Genomic DNA, 21,006 nt, shown 5'->3' on the forward strand with positions numbered 1-21,006 from the left:
CATACAAATGCAGGGGTTAACATGGATTTGAGTGTGTGTATGTGTGCATGCACACGTCATATGTACATTGCAGTGTGGAATTATAAGATGACTTCATGGGATAGTTTTAAATTTTGTTATGAGCCTTGATTTCTGGGTCTTGTTTACTTTGAGGGATCAGAATTAAATCAATCTTTGCAACCTTGATCTTGGCCTATTTAGGCAGTATCCAAGCAGCAGATGCAGTCACGCTGCAAGTCTAACTGGCAAATTCAGACCGTTGCACCTTCATATCTGTTCCGTTTGTGCCTCTTGCCTCAGATTATGCATCTCTCTCCGGTCTTGAAGAAGTGATATAGTGTGTTACAGATCTATTTACACAAACCGCAAAGCTACAACATAGTTATGATCTGTTGAAATCATCATGAGAGAGGAACAGATCTGCCGTTGTCTTCAGATGTGTGGACACTCTACTTTATGCCAGTTTAGCTCAGGAGGAGTGACCAATCTCTTCCTTGTTTTTGTATCAGAGATCCTTTTCTGAAGCTCCAGAAAATCTTCTTTAGATGCACAGTACAAATATTGACAGTAGAAGTCATTAACCCAAGATGAAGAAAAGGCAGAAGAAAATCTGCCTACTAAGCAAATTAGATAGACTCATGAAAGAAAAGTCCTTTAAGGGCTGTTTAACACAAATATGAGAATATAACAAATTGCTCAGAAAATCCCTAGCCAGTGGTTTGCCAACAATTGGAAATATTTAATGGAGGTCAGCAAGACTCCTGATTTTGCCCTGCCCACAGACTGAGTAGGTAACCGCCCTGGCTAGTGTCAGGGACGTGCTCCTGAGCCTCTCTGTGTGGTCTGCAATGGGACGTGTTGTGGACATGGTAGATTTTCTGTTGAACCATGCTAAGATACGTGCTCCAGTGCTTATCTATTGTTGTTGCCTTCTTTAGCTGAATAAAAGAAAGAACTAGTTGTCAGGTACTGAGGATAAATATGATAAATTAATAGAAACCAGAGTATGACATAATCGTGTATATTCAGCATGAGTCCCTTGATTTATTTTGTGGTCTAGACCAGAGCTTTTTGTTTCCTCATCTAGAAAATGGGAATAATTGGTGTTTGTATCTTATATTGCTATATAAAACCAGTATATTGTAAAGTTTCTTTTCATGGTCATTCTGTGTTTATCTGTTGTCACTAGCTTTTCTGTCTTAAACCTGGGTTATACTCTGTCTCACTGTAGAGGGCCTTCTGAATTAATCATTTGACATTTGTTTGGCTATCAAATAATAGAAAGGAATAAACAGATATATGTGTATAGGTCTATGTGCTTTTTTGCTGCCTTTTGTCATGCAAGCTGGACCACACAACTTGCAAGTAGTCATCTCTTTAATTCAGGACTGTCAGTTTTTGTTTGAGAACAATATACATAGGATATTATTCTTTAGGAAAGTACTTGTCATCCCTTTGGTTGGCCTTGTTCAGCACTGTTCTTTATACCATCTCCTCACTGCAGTGAGAGAATTGCAGGTTTCCTCCTCCTCTGCAGGTACAGGGAACACAAATTCGGCAAATTCTTCTTAATCCTACGCCACTGTTTTTAAAATTCACAAAAATGAGATCTGTAGGACTTACTCTGTTAGTTTAGAACATGTTGTAAGCTGGTAATAACAACTGTGCTGCAGAGCACACACAAGGCAGGGCTGGATGTTTACAAAACACATAATAATAAATGTTGCATTTTCTTATGTACTGATTCATTTTATGTAGACTGTATAACACCAAAAACACCCACTCACAAATAAAGTGCAATAGAAAAATGGCATTCAGATGTTAAGGGTATGACTTAAACTCTCGCAACCAAGGACAGTAAAGTTGAGAGACGCATTCTGTTTATAAATCGTACTGTTGTCTCAGGTATTCCAGCTCATGTAATGGAAAGGACAGACCCCACTAAGAGGATTACGTGAGTTGCTAGATGCAGGTACAGTAAGACAGCTGAATACAGCAGGATCAAATTTTAGTGGAGATATGTTTAACAGGAGTCTCTCTTTAATTTCTGACTTGGGACCCCCATGGTTTAATTCATTCTGTAAATTACTTTCATGTCTTTAACATCTCCAGGCACTGACAGTCTGCAAAATAAAATGTCTGCTATCTCAGAATGGCATACTTGCTTTGTTACTATAGAGTATAGCTGCACTCATATGCCATGCTGGATCTTTTACCATTTCCCCATGAATATAATAGTAGAAGGAAGATGTACTTCTGTGGGAGCCTTGTTATGCAGGAACAGCATGGATTATTCAGAAATAGTAGCCAGTTTCCTTTCCCATAGGCTCCCTGGTCAGAATTCAGGACTGCCAGATCCACCTTGAGCAAGCTGACATGACAACAGACATCTCTGAAATGGCTGCATTATCAGCTGAAGAACCTGAAGAGTTTCAGTGACTTTAACATGGGTCACATCCAAGCACCATTTTAGAGGAGGAGAGGAAAGAAGGTAGAGCCTGTTCTTTCGCCCTGGTGTGTCCCTTTTTTTTTTTTTTTTTTTTGGCCTGGTTTTCCACACTGCAGCTTCCACACTTCTAGACAGTGGAATGTAAAGGCACTTCAGAGGCTAGTGTTCCTTCTACTCTATAGTTTCACCATTGCAGCAGGTAGTGAGTGACACCTGTTGGCATATTTGTGTCCTTAAGATTAGCCAGAGCTTAGTGAAAATGCATCTTAGCACTTGGATGCAATACTAGCCATCTTTGACTTTTACCTTTTAGAATGGTTTGTTGTAATACATGTCAGATGGAGGAAAAGGAAAAGCAGAGAGGCCAAAGAAAGAGGTATGTAAAAGTATTTATTAAAGCTACATTGACAGATGATATAAAACTAAAAAATCAACTAGAAGCTGAGCTTTTCTTCTGAACTGCATTCTCCTCCCTTCCTGGGCTTCCCAAGTAGCCATCCTGTTTCCCCACTGAACCTCCTTCTCAGCATTGTGTAGCTTGTGCAGCATGAGATAGCATCATTACTCCGCTCTTCATTGTGTGTAAGTTAGAGGTTTTCTGTCACTGGTGCGTCATGTCTTCACAAGTCTATCAAATGTGCCTAACCATTCTAACAGTGCTTTAAAAGAGAGAGCATAGTCCAAAGACACCTCTGGGCGCTGAAATTTCTGTTACAAGAATGATACAATGATAATGTCTGGGCTAAATTTACTAGCATTTGCTGTGTTATTGTTCTCCTGCGCATTATTGTTCTATTATCGATCTGATCTGAGGTTTGCATGGGGTGATTTTAATATTCAGTAATTGGAGATTACCATGCCCAGTCTGCTTGTGGATTCAGCTTGCTTTTTTAATCCAAATTCTGTTTGGTATCAGCTCAGCTAAATTGACAATTACCCCAGAGAGGGTGAGGCTAATTGTCCTAATTAATACAAGTGGGCCCAGATAGGAATAGTTAGAGCTTGAGACCAGTCAGGTGGTATGGGCAAAAAGCCCTCCGACATTGGAGAACTAGTACCATAATGGAGAAAGTGGTGGTACCTAAGATCGTAATGCTCTTGTGGTAGGTTTTGTTTCTATGATTTCTGCTTGGATTGTTGTGTGATGTATGTTTGATGTGTGGATTTTCATGTGCTAGTGGTGGTGTGTGAGGAAGGGTGTGTTTTTTTTAAAGAAAAAAACTCCCTTTCAGAGACAAAGCATTGTTTGGTTACTCCAGCCTTGTAGCTTTTGTTGATCCAGAAGTAGTCAGTTTTGTATTTCTTACTATGTCGGGATGCCCTGGATTCACCTAGCAGCTGGAGATGTATGGATTAGCCACCAAGTGAAGAAGTACTTACAAGGGAGAGTGCAGGATTTTGTCATGTTTCTGCTAAGCTGTAGCTCTAAAATGAAAGCTGTGATAATACTAATGAGAAGAATGAAGGGAAATATTTTTTTAATGGAAATTTTTCATGGAAAAGCAAACTTGGAAATCTTTGAAGGTGTAGTTTTTGTGTAGGGCATGGCAGAATATTATGCTCTTTTAACAAGCAACTATCATTTCATCACTATTTATTCTACTCCTTGATCATCCTTCTCCATTTCTGAGCTACCTTTATGTCGATAGCTGTCACTGAAGACTTCCGCTTGCTCCCTTGCGTCTGACAACGATTCTAAACAGGGCAGATTCTGGTTGTTGACTTTGAGAGTAGATTTTAGCCCAATTTACATAGATAAGATTTGGCGTGCTATCTTGTCCCAAGTGTCTGTTCAGTGAAAAACATGCAGTTCTCTGTGCCTCCTGTCGTTTTGTTTGCCAGCAACCTGGCAAGCAAAATGCTTTTCAAGTCCTGACCTGGCTGATGGCTATTTGGTGGCATAGAAAGAGAGGACATAGATAGCAGTTACAGTAGTCCAAAAAAACATTAATTGGGTGAGGATTTAGATTAATATCCTGCAGTTTGCTATCACCTTCAAGAATCCCGTTAAACTGTGCTTCTAACCACCACACTTTTTCTGTACCTGAGAGGTAAAGGCTACAATCTTCATTTTTGTCTGTAGGGAAAAGGACTTTTCCAAGCCAGGTAATAAGACTGTTAAAAAAGATACGGGAATAGGTCAGCCAGTGCCTGCTGTGGTCCTGTAGCCACAAGATAATCTGTCTTTGCCTTCATAGCAATCTGCCTGCAGTATTGTTGTGTGTAAGCCATGCTGATGCTAAAAAGCAGTATGAATTGTATACATCTCACACATCAGTTTCACTGTCTTAAAAAATGAAGAGTTTTTTTTTTCTTTTTCTTCTTCCTTTGAAGTTTTAAAGCAGAACTTGCTGGTGACCCACTTTTGCTAACAGTTCTCTTAACTAACCCCTGTACTCGCTTATACTTTTTTTTTTCCCTCTTCCACCCACTGTCTGTCTAGCCTGGTTTAAAATTTTTATATATGTACTTTTAAAAAATTGATTAGTTGGAGAGCTGCCCATTCTTCTGCGCTGTATAATAAGGATTTAAAAACTGCACACAGAATTCAGTATAGTGTAATTAAAACTGACCCAGATTTGGACCTGAGAACACCAGGACTTAGCCAAACTTGCCACGAGCTGAGTTCTGATGGCAGATGGGAGCTAATGAGGACACACTACACTCCAGAATTTCCCAGCTGCTTGGCCCCTTTTTGTACAAACAAGGTTTGGAGTGAAGTCCCAATCCCAAGAGCATGTTCAAGCAAATGTACTGCACCCCAGTGTTTTGGGAAACAAGGCAGTGCTGTCACGCTGCTTCAGAAAAATTTTTGAGGTGTTATTTCCAAAGGGCTTTCACTGTAGCCCAGTGTAGCCCAGTGTCATGCATATGCTGTCTCACAGCTTCCATCTCATCCGGGACTGAATGTCATCACATGCTTCGGACTCTGCCTGAATATCCTCCCCCAATTTCAGCTGGGAGGCTTCCACCTTAATTTAATGGAGTGTTAAAATCCCAAAGTACTGGATCTCCCTTCGACCTGAGGTTCCCTTCAGTGGATTCAATGTCCTGGGACTATTCAGGCGGATGTAATTGAATCATTTTGAAGCAGCTGTAGCTGGCATGTGGTCTCTTAGATTGCTAGCACCTGCTTGGTTGGTTTTTGGTTTTGTTGTTGGTTTTATTTTTTTCTCCTTTGTTTTTTTTTTTTTTGTGATTTTTGTAACTCGCTAGAGTGAAAATAGTGCCAAAACCAGCACTGGTCTTTTGGTCTTGGAGCTGATAAAGCACTCCAGATCCTGTATCCCTTTCCCCTTATAGCCTAGCCACCTCATTACTGGTGCCTGCAGTAATATTGGTAGTGAGCAGAAACAGGTTTATGCTTCTCTTCCAACTGCCTCCCTCCCCTTCAAGCCTGTGCACTGCCAGTACTGCCTCTCTTCTTCATCAGCGGTAAGACTTAATCGTGCTCAGGTGTGCAGAGTGTCTGTGCCCTCCTTAGAAAATTGGGCAGCCTGTGGTTTGCTGTAGCTGCTGCATGCACCAAATTCATCTGCTGCTCTAACAGCCTACTGGCTGTTCACATCTAACAAATGACCAAACAATCCTGAGATATTCCATTCAGTGCTTATGATCCCTTCCGCTGGTGTCATGCACCTAAGATTTTGGCTACTGTATTGCTACTGCAGTCTAAGTTTTAACAGGGTAAGATTTCAGAAGGGACTGAAAGTCAACTTGGTTGCCTCCCTGTATTGCGTGATTTATCGTAATCAAACTTCAAATTAAACACAACGGTGCACTTGGCTGAATGCAGTAACAACACATGGTGGTGTGGTTTTTTCAGTGTGATATTACAAGATGGCATCTTGAAACATTTTTTTTTTAATATATCCCTCCACTCCCTTACTTTATGCATGGAGTTTGTGCCTCCCTTTTTTGTCCTTCCCTGCCCAGAAGCAAAAGCTGTATCCAAATTCTTAATTCCAGCTGGTTTTATCTTCAGTGTTCACCCCACACCTCACTTCTTGTTCTTTTCTCTTGCTATTTTAGTTTCTGTTTCATGGACTGCAGTTTTCAACTTTGCCTGGAAAGGCAGAACTGCACTGTGGGATCCTGATAGAGAGGAAGAGTGTATTTCCTGACACAAGAGTAGTTATGATCTCCCTTTTGTTTTTTTTTTTTTTTCCTTTGGTTTTAAATATTTGGGTAGGCTTCTGTATTACAGAAATTCCTATATTAGCCTGTTCCAGTGCCTCTTCTTTTTTTTTTTTTTTTTTTTTTTTCCCTGCCCATCTCCTCTTTCCCCTCGCTTATTGGGTGTTACCAGATACTCCTAGGGTTGAGAGGGCTTTGTTCTTGTCCCTGATGTACAGGGACTTACTTGCCTCCTGCAAAAACTTTAGAAACTGCTGTTGTAGGCAATTAAAGGTTAGTTCCACAAAGTGTTCCAGGCAATTCTGAAGCTATTTCTTTCTCTCCTTTTAACCTATATCTCTTATTTATATCGCATGTAAAAGGATTATGTGATTTGCCAGTAGATATTTGTGATGTAAGCGAAGTCTCTCCTCTCGTGGAGTACGCCATCACTTCTCCAGCCAATGTGCCAGTCTGCAGCTCTCTGCATTTTGTTGAGCTCGGGCATTTGGAGGATGTTGTCAAAGGCAACTTCTCTAGAGTCCAGAATGCACTTTTGATTCAATGGAAGTGAAATGCCAGTTGAAATGTATAGTATGAACTGTTTCTGCTCTTTCAAGGACTGCAGCGTAAAGCAGATGCTTCCCTTTATTTATTTGTTTTTACAGTACAGAAGACTACTATTTTTACCTTTAAGTTGCATTAAGTGTGCTCAGATAAAAGTAATGTGAGGTAGTTTATCAGGGTGTCTGTGAAAGGGATGCAGCTAAACATTTTTATGGTTGTCTGATGGAAATACAAAGGAAGATGAAAACTGGAATTCCAGTCAAGCCAGAATTGTTTTTACTAATCCAGTAAAGTGATGTCGCTGCTTGATTTTTCTCTTATCCTGTTGGGTTTTGTAGTGTTTTCTTTGTTTGTGGGCTTGTTTTTGTTTTTTTTTTCCATCCACGCTTCTGGTTTCCTGTTCCTTCTGTTTAGTTTCCCAAAACATCTACCAATAAAAAGATTCATTTGTAATGATAGCATTTGCAGCTCTTTGTAGTCTAAAAGTGCTGCAGCTACAGATGTCATCTGCTGAATAAAATGTCAGCCACCAGTTCTAAGAGGGGAAGTTACTAAGGCTTAAATTAAGAAGTGGCAAAGGAGTGCACCTCTCAATTTTTAGGAATAGTTGTGGTAAAGCATTTTTGCTACGGGCAGCAACACTTGCTATGAATTAAATAATGGAGGATAAATATGGACTATTTATCTTTTTCAGATGTTTTGAGTACCCACCATTCTTGTTGAGATAAGTAGGAATATGAAAGGGAAATTGTTCTTGAGACCACAGTGAATATGGTGCCCGTAGATATCTAAATAAAGAGCAATAGCAAATCACAAAATGTTGTTTGTATGCGAAAATACTTGTTAGTGGTGGTGGAGGAGAGCAAGCAACGAGTAAGTCTATCTTAGGATTTCTTGATGCTGTTTGTAGCCAGCCAGAACAAGAAAGCATCTGCCACTTTTATGGTTGTCTTGAAAATAAATATAGTTTTAGGTCAGCAGCAACTGCTAGCTGACATCTTTTATTCCTAGAATGCTTTTTTCTTGTACTAAAATTTAGTTTAGAAATGTAGGTGCTAAATAATTGTGAATTCTACACTAACTCCAAGAGGTAGTAGAAAACCAACAGGATTTACGTTCTTAAGAAGTCTGTGTGGCATAAGTGAAGAGAAAAATATATAGATGTGCTTTTCAGTCTGCTAACATTGTGGCTATATGCATTGTGAATTAAGTAGTATTCACAGTGATGAACCATCCTTTTTGTACAGTTAATTTTAAGGTAGCAGTTTAGAGACTCTGAGCATCTTCTACTTGATACATTTAACTGATCAATTTTATGTGAAGTACGCTAGCTTTTTGTGAGCGTGGAGTAGAGCATTTTCCAAACTGAGATGTATTAGTGACTAGCACAGGAGGGTGACAGAAAGGACAACAAAGGAAGTTAATAAATTGATAATGAAGTGGGATTATAGAGGATTGAGTATGGATATTAGAACCATTTCAGACATACTTTTCAATCACTACCACTCTGCTCTGATTCTGTCTAGTGCCTTTCTAGTGGCACCACCCTGAAACGTATTGTCGCGTTTTTGGAAAAAGACCACTTGACTTGTTGCTTATTGGCAAGCATGTCCACATCCTTGACAGAGGCCAAAAGGTTAAATGAATGACAGAGATGAGATTCTTCTGTTTGCCGTGCATTTGGTCTCTGTAGCAGAGCCTTTATAAGTTGATAAAAATATTTGAAAAACTTGCAGTACTGTGTCCAATTTTTGAACAAAGCTTTTATTTTCTGGGCTTTTCATTCCATCGTGGAACTCATAAACATACAAAATCAAGAAATCGGCAACCAATTTAACACTAAAGTGAATATAAAAGATACCATGTCATGTTTGTAACTAACAAATAAAACTATGTAAGGGAATCAAACTAACACAAAGTATAGAGGAGGAGATGCTAAGAAAAATCAAATCAGCTCTTCATCTCAGAGCATTTTCAAGAAGAAATCCCAGCCCAGTTCTTTCTGTTAGGTCAGTCAGGCAATTTCTTGAAAGAAGTGTAACTTGTCTCATGGGGTGCACATAACTCCTGGCCACTTCCCAAAGCTTCAGTTTTCACTTTTCCCGAAATTCTGTGCTTGACAACTGGACAGAAGGCTATGCTGAATTAAATTTTATTTTTCTGGTGTTCTCCATCCATTTGCAATGCACATAATCAGGAATTCAGCTACGTCCCAAGAAACCTGTTTAACCTAATGAGAGCAAATGGCAATGGGTGTTCCTTACTCGGGACAGCAGTGCCAGCGTTTCTGCTTAATTGGGACATATTTGGCTGGTTCCAGTGCTTCAAGTGGTTTTTAAACAGGTGTTTAATGGGCATGGAATTCTGAACTCTGCCCTTTTGATACAGAAGTTGCCAAATAAAGATTAACAGAAATAAAAATAAATATCTAATGCAGAATAAATAATTTTTATCTCTATGTATTTATTCAGCATAATTTTTACTTTAATTTTTAAGTCACAGGTGAGTGGGGAGGTGTTTCTTGTCGTAATTGAGAAAGTCCATTAAATAGAACAACAGGATGTCTAACAGGGTGTCCTAATTAAAATTACCCTGTAATTTGAACAAAACATTCATTTGTATGTAGCTAAGGTTGACCTAAAACCCATCTAAATTGGGAAAAATTATTATACCTTTTTTTTCCTACAGAAAATGAAACTTAGCACTCTGCTAATAAACAGCATGATTCTGTTATTATACAGTATTGAGAAGTAAGGATTTTCTCTTCAGTGTTAAAAAATTACTGTTTTGAGAAATTTTAAAATAGATTTCTCTCCTACCTCCACTCTTTGGTAGTATTCATTCATGGTTGCCTTTCTGCAGAGAAAGAAAGCAGAGACAATTTTGTTCCGTGCATACTGTAAGCCCATCTGAAGCCTTTGCTTGTGGCTAGTGTACTGGTGAACTCATAAGCAACTGAAATAGCAGCTGCCTAGTGGACTGATTGGCTTGAGCTTGACTTTGCTATCCGCAACTATGTGGTTTCTGACTGGCTTGGAGTGCAAACCAGGTAATTTTGTTATCTTGAGGCACGTGGACCTGCATACGTAATCTAGGCTGTATACACAACTGGATAGATTATATTTGTGTGTGTAAAAATGACCTATGCGTGCTCTAGCTGTCATGCTTTAAAATGTATTTAATATAATTTATCAAATCAAAGTGAATGTTTGAAAGAATTTACTAGCTTCAGAAATATTGTTTGTATTTAAAAGGGAATTCTCAGCATCTTTAACTTGACAGAACTGCACAAGCTGCAACTTGTAGATGTTGCTTCTCAGACATAGGGTGGTGGAATTTTATTTGTTCCTGCCCACACTCTAGGCAGGCTGGGAAGGGAGAAGATTTTCAAAAGCACTCAAAACTGCCTTGAATGTGCTGCTGGTGGATTCAGCTTGAACTACTTCACCGTGATTTGAGTGGATAGAGAATCACACTTTCTTGTTCCTTTGGATAGTCCCACCCATACTGTCTAAATCAAAATCTTATGAGACAGAGATGTACAAAAAGGGGAATTTTATAAATGCTAAAACTTAATGAAGTGCAAGAGGAGCTACTTTCCACTGAATTTTTGTTCTGCTTACACCAACTTTTACATCTTACAATATCTCTATCAATGATCTAGATGAGGATATCAAGTGCACCCTCAGTGAATTTGCAGATGACACCAAGTTGGGCAGGAGTGTTGGTCTTCTTCAGGGTAGGAAGGCTCCACAGAGGGATCTGGACAGGCTGGATCGATGGGCTGAGGCCAGTTGTGTGAGGTTCAACAAATCCAAGTGCTGGGTCCTGCACTTGGGTCACAACAACCCCATGCAACACTACAGGCTTGGGGAAGAGTGGCTGGAAAGCTTCCTGACAGAAAAGGTCCTGGGGATGTTGGTTCACAGCTGGCTGAATATAAGCCAGCAGTGTGCCCAGGTGGCCAAGAAGGCCAATAGTATCCTGGCTTGTATCAGAAATAGTATGGCCAGCAGGACTAGGAAAGTGATTGTGCCCCTGTACTCGGCAGTGGTGAGGCCGCACCTTGAATACTGTGTTCAGTTTTGAGCACCTCACTGCAAGAAAAACATTGAGGTGCTGGAGCATGCCCAGAGAAGGGCAACAAAGCTGGTAAAGGGTCTGGAGCACAAGTCCTCTGGAGAGTGGCTGAGGGAACTGGAGTTGTTTAGCCTGGAGAAATGAAGACTGAGGGGGAGACCTTATTGCTCTCTAGAACTACCTGAAAGGAGGTTGTAGCAAGGTGGGTGTTGGTCTCTTCTCCCTAGTAAAAAGTGATAGGAAAGAGGAAACAGCGTCAAGTTGTGCCAGGGGAGATTTAAATTGGTTATTAGGAGGAATTTCTTCACCAAAAGGGCTGAACATTGGAACAGGTTGCCCGGGGAAGTGGTTAAGTCATGATCTCTGGAGGTATTTAAAAGACTTGTAGATGTGGTGCTTAGAGACACGGTTTAGTGATGGACTTGGCAGTGCTAGGTTTATGGTTGGACTTGATGATCTTCAAGGTCTTTTCCAACCTAACTGATTCTAATCATTCTATTTTTATATCTCGGCTTCAATGGGGTATATAACAACAAAATAAAAGAAAGGGAAAAATCTGATGAACAATTTGCTTAATCTACTTCTAGCTCCAAGAATTGTTGAAGTGAAGGTAAAATTTGAGGCTGGTGTTGTAGTAACACACCTTTAAACAAATCAAGAACCCTTGAATAGAAGATATTCAAATATTGATGTATTTTAAAATTCTTAGATTTTCCTCGTTGTTTTAAAGACCATCATAACTGATGTGGGCACCTGTTGTAATCTGGAAATAATGTAATTACTTTAATCAAACTATTGTGGTGATGAGTCAATGATACTATCCTAATTAGTTTATTAATAACAAGTGTTTGTCAGAGTTTTGTATCTGTATCTGTTAGTGTGTAGGTACACATGTATGTGTGTTTTCCAATGGACCGTTATTTTATAGAGAAAAGTATTCAGTGACTCTACAGTACGAATATATGCATGAGTGGGTTGTACTGTTACCAGGAAGCCGTATCTTAAAGGCAGTTGAAGGAAAACAGAAGTCTTCAGTTGGGCAAACCAGCAGAGCTATTGTATAGGGGTCACATAACTTGAACATGTATAGATTTGTATAACAACCAGTGCAGCTGCCCATGATCGATAGAATAACCGTAGCCATCGTTAGAGTGTGTGTAAGACTAGAATGAAGACAATTAATTGATTGGATGCCATTGCTTCAGATTCACCTATGCTCGCATGTATTGCTATGTATCAAGACATTATTTCATTATTGTTGAAGGGAGAACGCCAACAGTTCTTATGTCTGCTCTGGTGTTCTGCCCTTGAGGCTTGTTTATAACTCGGGTATAAAAATTCTTACTGTAGTGCTGACAAGGTGGATATTAGTTGTAGAGCTGATGAAAGTGGACGAAGATCAGGTGTCCATACTGATTCTTTCAGTTCTCTCAGTTACTGTAATTTCCAAAGATGATGAATCACCTGTGGGTGCTTACTGGCTAGCAAAACTGTTCTTAGTGACTCCTCCTGAAGCAACTGTAGATAAAGGTATTGGTGATTCCTTACTGCCATAGGATCTCTCTCACTTAGGGTTTAAAATGCTCCAATTTTTATTACCCCTAGAGCAGGGAAGCTAAAGGAAGAGATTTAGACTGCAGTGTCTTCTGTATTGAGCTCAAATCCAGATACACATCCCCAAACCTCCTACACAACTGTTTGGGCAGAGTGACTTTAGAAGTGCTGATGGTTAGAAAGCTTATTTTCCGCTCAGGACAGAATTAATGCTTGTGATGCAGAAAAGTAGTGAAAGAGGTGCTTGTTACTGTAACTGTAGAGATGTAAAAGAAAATTCCTTCTCTTTATTTACAAATGTATTTTCTGAAGTCCTTGAAAGATTTTTCAGGAGCTTCTGGATGTCCTGGTAACAGTGGTTCTTAATCATGCACTTGATCATTTGCCTTTGGCAAGAAAGCTCAATTCTTTCTATTTGAATGTGAGACCTTGCCTTATTGCCTCAGGGAAGTGTTACTTTAATGTGTGTCACTTGAGGCTAATTCAACGTGCCACTTGGAAATTGCCCCTGGTGCAGATTGTAGCAGTGCACCATTATCTCAAGCTATTTTTCATCAGTAGCAGACTGCATCTGTTCTGGGTGGTCTGCATAGCCTGCCAGTTTATTTTAGGTTAGCATGTGAGGTGGTGGGTTTTTTTTACCTGTAAAGCCATGATTGGTTTGGCTTTCAGCTACGTGATATGAGCCTTTTTTCCATATCCATATACCAGAGCAACCCTAGATGTCTCAAGATGTAGATCCACAGCAGCTTAAACTGATTGACATCAAGGCTGCTCTGTTGCTGTTCCTCCACTTACATAGTTCTGCTGCCGCCTTAGCTCCTGACCCCCAGGTTTCATGCCCGGATGTTGAGCTGCAACTTGGGGCTGATTTGGCTAAAAAAGCGGAAAAGATATTTTCGTTCAGCTGAAAGCTCCCTGAACCAGACAGTTGCCTAGTCCTGGCTCAAGGATGGGCTCAGGAGCTTGTGGCCAGGAGAGGAAAGAGGTGAGAGAAGGGTGGGATTGTGGCAGCGCCACTTAAAATTGGCTTACATCATAGTGCAGCCATGCTCTTAAGGTTCTGGAAATAGTAACCCGGTGGTTTCAGCAAGATATAGCTGTGAGCATAGGATATGATAGTTAAAGGAACTTTGACTTTGGAATTTACTTTCTTTGCTTTTTACCAAAACCTGCATTTTGGTAAGCATCAGAAACTCTGAAGATCACACACCTCAACTTTTTCATTCTTGAAAAGGAAAAATGATATGAAGGCTTGATTAATTTCTTTTATGAGGATTGGTTGCTATATGTTATTAGAAGTAAATCAGGCAGAGAAGAAAAAAAGAAAACGTTTTTGTAAGCAGTAGGGAATTTTCCCCTTTGAAAAAGAGCTAAAACTTCATTAACATTTCAGCCAGCTTTAAATTAAAATTTGTGTCTGAAAATAATCTATAAAGTATTTTGAGTGCCAGTGAGGCATGTCAGGGCAGTATCAGCACAGTTTTCTTCCACGTACAGCTTGTGATGTGGTTCCTGTATCTTCTGTCCCAGTGTTACTATGCCACACGTGCTGGTGTGAGAATGCCCATCGCATTACGGTGTGGCTGGCTGGGGCAAACTGAATGAAGCAGATGACTGCTGGATCCTAAGTACTACACCTGCTTTGTACACAAGCTAACTTGGCCTGATGATTTGTACAGTGTATAGTTCTGTTGCAATAGGTCTCCTTACACTAGAAAAGATTTCACTTGTTATGTTTCTGTAGGACAGGCCCTTACAACATGCCGCCAGAGTGATTGGATCTTCTTTCTCCTGTCCCTGTGTCACTGAATGTTGGTACTTTTTGCTTTTTCGAAAAGAGACATTACTTGGTCTGCCCCATTGAGAACAAGTCACTGAGTAGGATGCTGGGAAGGGGAGAGTTTGGATGTGAAATCAGCAGCTCTGCTATGCAGGCAGTAACAACTGGCAGACCACTTGGTTTCGCTGGGTTTCATGTATTTAAGGGGACATGGGGATGTGCAGCATGCAGCCTGAAATCGTGCCTTTTTTTTTTTTTTTTTTTTTTTCTTTCTTCCCTTGCAAGATTTTTATGTCAAGTCCACGTGGATTAGATTTGCAGCCATCCTCTCCGATTGGTACTTCCACTGCAAAAAGCCTTTGGGGAAAAACCCCTTTGCCGATGTATCGTGCTTTTGGTAGGACCTATACTGCAGTTCCTGACAACTGTTTCTAAAGGTTTTTGCTTCATGTGAGGTCTTAAAAGATCATTTTTCTCCTCTTCTTTTAGGGAACTAGAGGGCTTGACACATCCTTTACATCCTGCATTTACGGTGACCACAGTCCCTCCCTGTTCTCACAAGCGGAGCTCAGCCCTGCTTCCCTTCCTGTTGATTCCCAGTCAGCTACATGGTAAGTTTTCATTATCTCTAGACTTGTTGCCACAAGGTAAAATTCTGGCAGACACTCTCTAAAATCCATTAGCACTGGGCATTGAGGGCAGAGTGTTTCATGCCCATCAGACATCATTCAGTTGTATTCCAGGTTGACTGCAAGGAAAGGAAGATAATATTGAATTAGCATTGGAGCTGAACTTCAGCATAGATTGTTATAGGAATAAAATATGAAGTAAGATATGTGACAGAATTAAATCCATCGGTTCTAATAAAGGAAACAGAAGAAAGCAAAGAAATCTTGGACCCTTAAATCCCATTAACCAGGCCAGAGAGAGAATGTGTTGAGAGAGAGCTGCACTGTATCTTTTTTCATTGTTTGATGAAATAATCTTTTTCACCCTTTAAGTGGTGTGTTTAAAAATCCTGGTATTTCTGAAACAAAGAGAATACACAGCCACCGAGCTAGCTGGTTTTTATACCTTCCTTTTCTGAGTATTGTCCTTCAGTACAATACAGAGCCATTTCTTTGTTCTCACAAGCTAGCAGTTAAATTGTATGTAAATGTATGCAAATTAGATGCTGTCTAATAAAGAGAGTCATTAGATGGAAGAAATATTTAGTTTAGGGGGAAAAAAAAAGAAAGGAAAGCAGGTGTATTTTGCAACAGAAAAATGTAAGACTGCAAAAATCCTTCAAACTTTGGGTGAGGACTTTTTATAAAGCCATTAAAATATTTTCTAAAAGACTTGCCCTACTCTTGGTCCTTTTTTTTTTTATGTATATGTATATACACTTATGTGGTCTTTTCTTAAAACTCACACTGGTTGTACTGTATATACATACTTGGACAAACATTTAAATATTGTATTCATAAATATTTGATTTCTTTAAATTATATTGCTATGAATTTACACCCATGTACCTCACTAGGGTGTATTTTTTGCTTACTGAGTATATACAGGTGTAATCCATGTGGTAAATTTTATTTTCATGGATTGATTTATTCATCATGTGCTTTGACTGGATACCTTCTGATCACTAAGTCATCTTTCTCCATTTTATCAACCTCCTCCTTAACAGTTTTAAAGCTTTTTTCTTCTTACCATTTTATTTATTCAGTGAATCTCAGTGTCAGATATGTTTCCATTCTTTCACTTGCATTTTCTACCAAGTAATCCTTTCTGAGGTATGGACTTGATTCAAGCCTAAAGCAGCAGTGACCTTTCTAAACACAATGAAGTCACAGCTTTACTGTCAGGTGTCGGAGCACTAAGATGCTAGGAATGTGAGGCTTTGTGTCATCCAAAGCTGGAGGTTCCACACCTGTGGATGGAGCACTCAGCATCCATTTAAGATCTGAAAGATTTAAAATTGATGAACCTTATGTTCTTGCCACTTCTAAGGAGATAAAATTTAAGACTTTAATCTCTCTGCTTTAGAATCTGTAGTCCTGCTCTTTCAGCTCTTCTGTTTGGGTGGATTAGTATACATAGATGACATGGCTCAATTATTTTGAAGGCATTGTTGTGTTTTGTTTCTGACAGTCCGTTATTGTGGTTCAGGCAGGTGAGCCAATAGCTGTACGTCGACTGGCATTTTTTTTCCATTGCAGTTTTGCAAGTCTGGAAGTCTAAAGAGATATATGTATATGTGTATAAAATACATGTATATAAAAATAATGTTGTTTAAATATTTACATATAAAGCCAACGGATTGGCTTGCTTCCCAGAATTACTGGAACTACCTTCCTCAGGAACATTTGGACTTGAAAAATCTCTACAGCAACACTTTTCTTCTGAAACTAAACTTCTGAAATGAGTGACTAGCTCTGCACCCTTTCCTGTTTGTATGGGTTCTTTAGCTTCGGGTGATGGAGAGGCCTGTGTGCATGGGTAATGCATTTCCAGTTAATTATGATAAGTTTCTCTTTTATTGCTCTTTTCCCCCAACAGTTTTTCATTGGCTTTTTTTATGAGAGCGCGTTTATGAGAGAAACTCTAGCACAGTGGGAATATTTTTGTCATTGTTCAAGGATAGGTCTATGCAATGTGCTGCATCTGGGCTGTGTGCAGTCTGGAGGCAGCAATTCCTATCTGGACAGCTGCAGGGCAGGCAGACTGATCACTCGGCATGAACTGACTCCTGAATTGCCCAATGTCCCGACCATAAGGGCTGAGCAGTCAGCAGAAAAGGCGTAATGTATGTCTGCTACCTGGTGGGAAATGTAGGCAGGGTCATTGCAGGGAGATGATGGGTGGTTGGCAGTGAATATTTCAAGTGCTCTTGAAGATATCATAGATGTAAGATAAAGATTCCCCCACAGGGGGAATGCAAGGAAAATATGAGCTATAATATAAGGGTGCTAGAGAAAGATGAGGTTAATAAAGTGAGGGGAAACAGAGGGTATAGTGGTGGCTAGGAGAGATGAGGCCGTGTTAGTAAACAGAAAATGTTAGTGATTTAACCACCTACTTTGGGCATTGCTCCTCTAGGCTGTCTGGCATTGAATGTCCTAGGAGAGCTGAGTCACTAGCTATGCAGACATTTAACATTGGTGTTTATACACAGTTTCCAATCTAGCTATGTGTAGCTACACAGGTTCTTCAGATTTTTGGGAGGTGGTTGTTAATCCTGAGACACTAACTGGGAGGTTTACACTGGAGGCAGGACAGGCTAGCAGTCAAAGAAAGTAACCTCTGCCTCCTGCATTCTTGAGCGGGATGCAAAACATACATACAGGTAATAATTATGCTCAAATTGGGCAAAAGTGATGCAGGCTTAGGGGCAGGAATGTGATTAATTCCATGTTTCTCACCAGACTTCCTGTGGTCTGTTCAGGGCAGAAGATAATTTAGTGCCTACATACTTTTGAGGATATGCATCTTACTACCGTGCCCATCTCGACAGTAATGATAATATGGCTTTCTTACCCTTGAAGTTCATTGTGAGGATATATGTACTAAAGAATGTGAGGCTTCTGTATCCCGTGATAATGAATCCAAAAGCAGTACTGTAGACAGATATGGGAATTGGACCGGTGATTCATCTGGTCATTGTCCTGTTAAATGTCTTCAGCTGCAGCAGAGGGAGGCACAAGAAATCCTAAGTTGTAATAGTGCAACAACCAATATTTTCACTAGTGATCTTGAAAGTAAATGAGAATTTTAAAACATGTATTCCTCAGGAGCTTGTGCATCTTTAAAAAAATAGTTTTAAGAAATAAAATATGCTGCAGTAAACTAATCCTAGAGCTAACGAACAGGCATTGGGACTAGCAGCTTTTGCTATTACCTACTGCTTATTATTGTTATTATTATTATTATTTCTTTTTAATTATGCAAAGTGCTAATCAGTTTGATTATGCACAGTGCTAATCAGGTTAATTATGCAAAGTGCTAATCAGTTGTTCTCTAAGCACATGAGGAGAGCAGAGGTGCTGGCAGTGAATGGTGGTTCTAGATGGGGGTAGTCACGGCAGTCATTCCTTATTAAAAGAAGAGTAGGTGAGGTGACAGGGGTTTTTGCTTCCATTAAAAAGTAAATTTAAAAAAAAAAAAAAAAAGAAAAAAACCATGAGGATGATAGTTCTTGTGGGGTAATATCTTCCTTCACAGCAAGGCAGACTTTTTCCAAGCCAGCTCATGCTGTTGGATAATTTCTGTAGGAGTTTGAGTGCACTGATTTGGGCAAATATATTGCAGAGAAGTCTTGTAATGATGGGGTGCAAGCTACCCCCTCTTGATAAGTAGGGAAGCATAACTAGAAAATCACAAATTAAGGGAGTTTATTTAATCTAACGTACAGTCACCTTTTAGGCACTGGTAAGTAGGCACTGATGATGTAACATGAATGGCAATTGATCATATGTTTGTATGGTTAAAAGTACTGCATGAGCATACAAAATGTGTTTCTTCCAGTGTAATGCCTTTACAAGCTGTAGGAACGTAGGGTGCCTTATCAGAGGGAAGGTATGTTAGGCTGCATTTCCTCTTCCTCTTTAATGCTAAATTATAAACTAGAATTTTGTGTTCCTATGAAACAGGATCTGTTTTCAGTAAGCTATGTTCTTCTAACAATTAGGGAAGATTCAGTGTGTGTCTCTTACTGTGCTTAGTGCCTAATGTCTAACCCGTATTCCTTATTTGATTATGTTTCAGTATTGGTGTGGGATACTTAAGCGTTACTTTTTTCAGTTAGTAATGGAGATTACATTCTCGAAGCAGAGAGCTGCTTGCTCATAAAAGTCTTGGGTAAAGGATCCTAAGAGATTTTTGAAGTCATTAAAACGAAAGACTGCTCCCGTGTAAGGCTATCAGTACTAGAAGGTTACTGCACCAACAATGCAAGAGACATTTTCCTTGAAAAATTAGTCATAGAAGGTGGTTACTTATGGGGAGTCAGGACAAATTTTCAAGTATATTTAAGGTAGGAAGTAGAGCAAAGCATCAGTCATTTATGGCTTAAACCTGAGTCTGAAAAATTATTAGTATTCCATTCTTGGCTTTGTGACTACTCCACAAGGCACTGATCCTCAAAACAAGTTTACTACCAGATATATGGCCAGACATACTCGTCTCTTCTCAAATTCATTCTGGTGATAGAAATCGAAAGATACCAATGGTCCAGCATCAAGTCCAGTTCCTTAGAGCTGGAGGAGAGGAGTATGTGATGCAACTACTCTAAGCGAGAAGGAGACACACCAGAGTCCTTTGACTTTGGATGTTTTCCTGTCTGATCAGGATCCTCAGAAGTTAATGCGCAGCTTCCCATGAACTGATGGTTAATCAGGTCACTGCTGCCTCTAGATGCTGCTCCAGAAGAACTCTGTCTCTTTGCCTTGGATCTGAATTTGACTTGAAGTGGTCCATTCCACAAGCAGACTATTTCCATAGATTTACTATTTTGTTTTCATTTATTGTCAGAGGCTCCTGTGCCTGTTTGGTGTTTCAGTGCATTCCACTCCTCCCTCATCAGCTCTTTGATGAGATGCAATAGGAGATTGTGTATGATCTACCAAAACGGAGGAAAACTCCAACTTCTTTGCGTGATCCCTTGGCCTTGCAGGAAGCAGATGCTTACTTAGATTGCTGTACTGATGGAAAAGCAGCAATTACACATCTTCTGGGTTATTTCTCTATCTTTTGACCACTGGGCATATTGTATCAGAAGGGAATTAGTTTTAAAGTTATTGTAATGCTTTAGGTATGTTCTTTGCTATTGTTGAAATATTTTCAAGCTAGAGTTTCATCCTTTGGAGAGAAAACTCCTAAGTTTTTGTGTTAGTATGAGTATTTCCCTTAGTCCCCTATCCCCTGGCAATTTAAAAGCTATTTTATAGTTGGAGGACCCTTGAAAGCCCAGTAGCATAAACCACATAGCATAGTATTTGTATGTTAAAAATGTAAATCTACCTGAGGCATAATCATAACCTCTGAATTTCACCATCTCAGATGGCTAGCCTTCTGATGAATGAGGGAGCTAGAAAGTCAGAAACCTCCCGTTTTGCTCCTGTTTGTACTGCTTTCTTTGTAACCCTACTAAATTGCATTATCTTGTTCTGCTTAATTTTTTTGACAGTGAGCTATGGATAATAATATGGACCTCACACAGTGGAGTGGGAGAAGGGGTGTAAGGCCAGTGTATTGTTTGCAAAGTGTTTTAATATCTCTGGATTAAAGGGCTTGTAGATGTGCAGTGTATTATGGGGAGTTATCTGTATTATTAAGGAGCATCAGCAAATCATATAATAGATTGGGTTAGAAGGGACCTTCAAAGGTCATCTAGTCCAACCCACCTGCAAGGAGCAGGGACATCTTCAACCAGATCAGGTTGCTGTGAGCCCTGTCCCACCTGGCCTTGAAT

At 39.7% G+C, this 21,006-nt stretch overlaps 1 long non-coding RNA gene across 4 annotated transcripts in view; it reads left to right on the forward strand.

The window, feature by feature from the left end:
- Positions 1-21,006, forward strand: part of LOC147602201 (uncharacterized) — a 332,633-nt gene that overhangs the window by 114,860 nt on the left and 196,767 nt on the right. For all 4 annotated transcript variants that reach the window (XR_015260407.1, XR_015260408.1, XR_015260406.1 and 1 more), the window contains exon 3: positions 15,039-15,160. This is a non-coding gene — a long non-coding RNA (uncharacterized LOC147602201). The remainder of the gene's footprint in view (positions 1-15,038; positions 15,161-21,006) is intronic.

The sequence above is a fragment of the Chlamydotis macqueenii genome, chromosome 1 (assembly GCF_036417535.1).
Source record: "Chlamydotis macqueenii isolate bChlMac1 chromosome 1, bChlMac1.mat, whole genome shotgun sequence".
Classification (NCBI taxonomy): Eukaryota; Metazoa; Chordata; class Aves; order Otidiformes; family Otididae; genus Chlamydotis; species Chlamydotis macqueenii.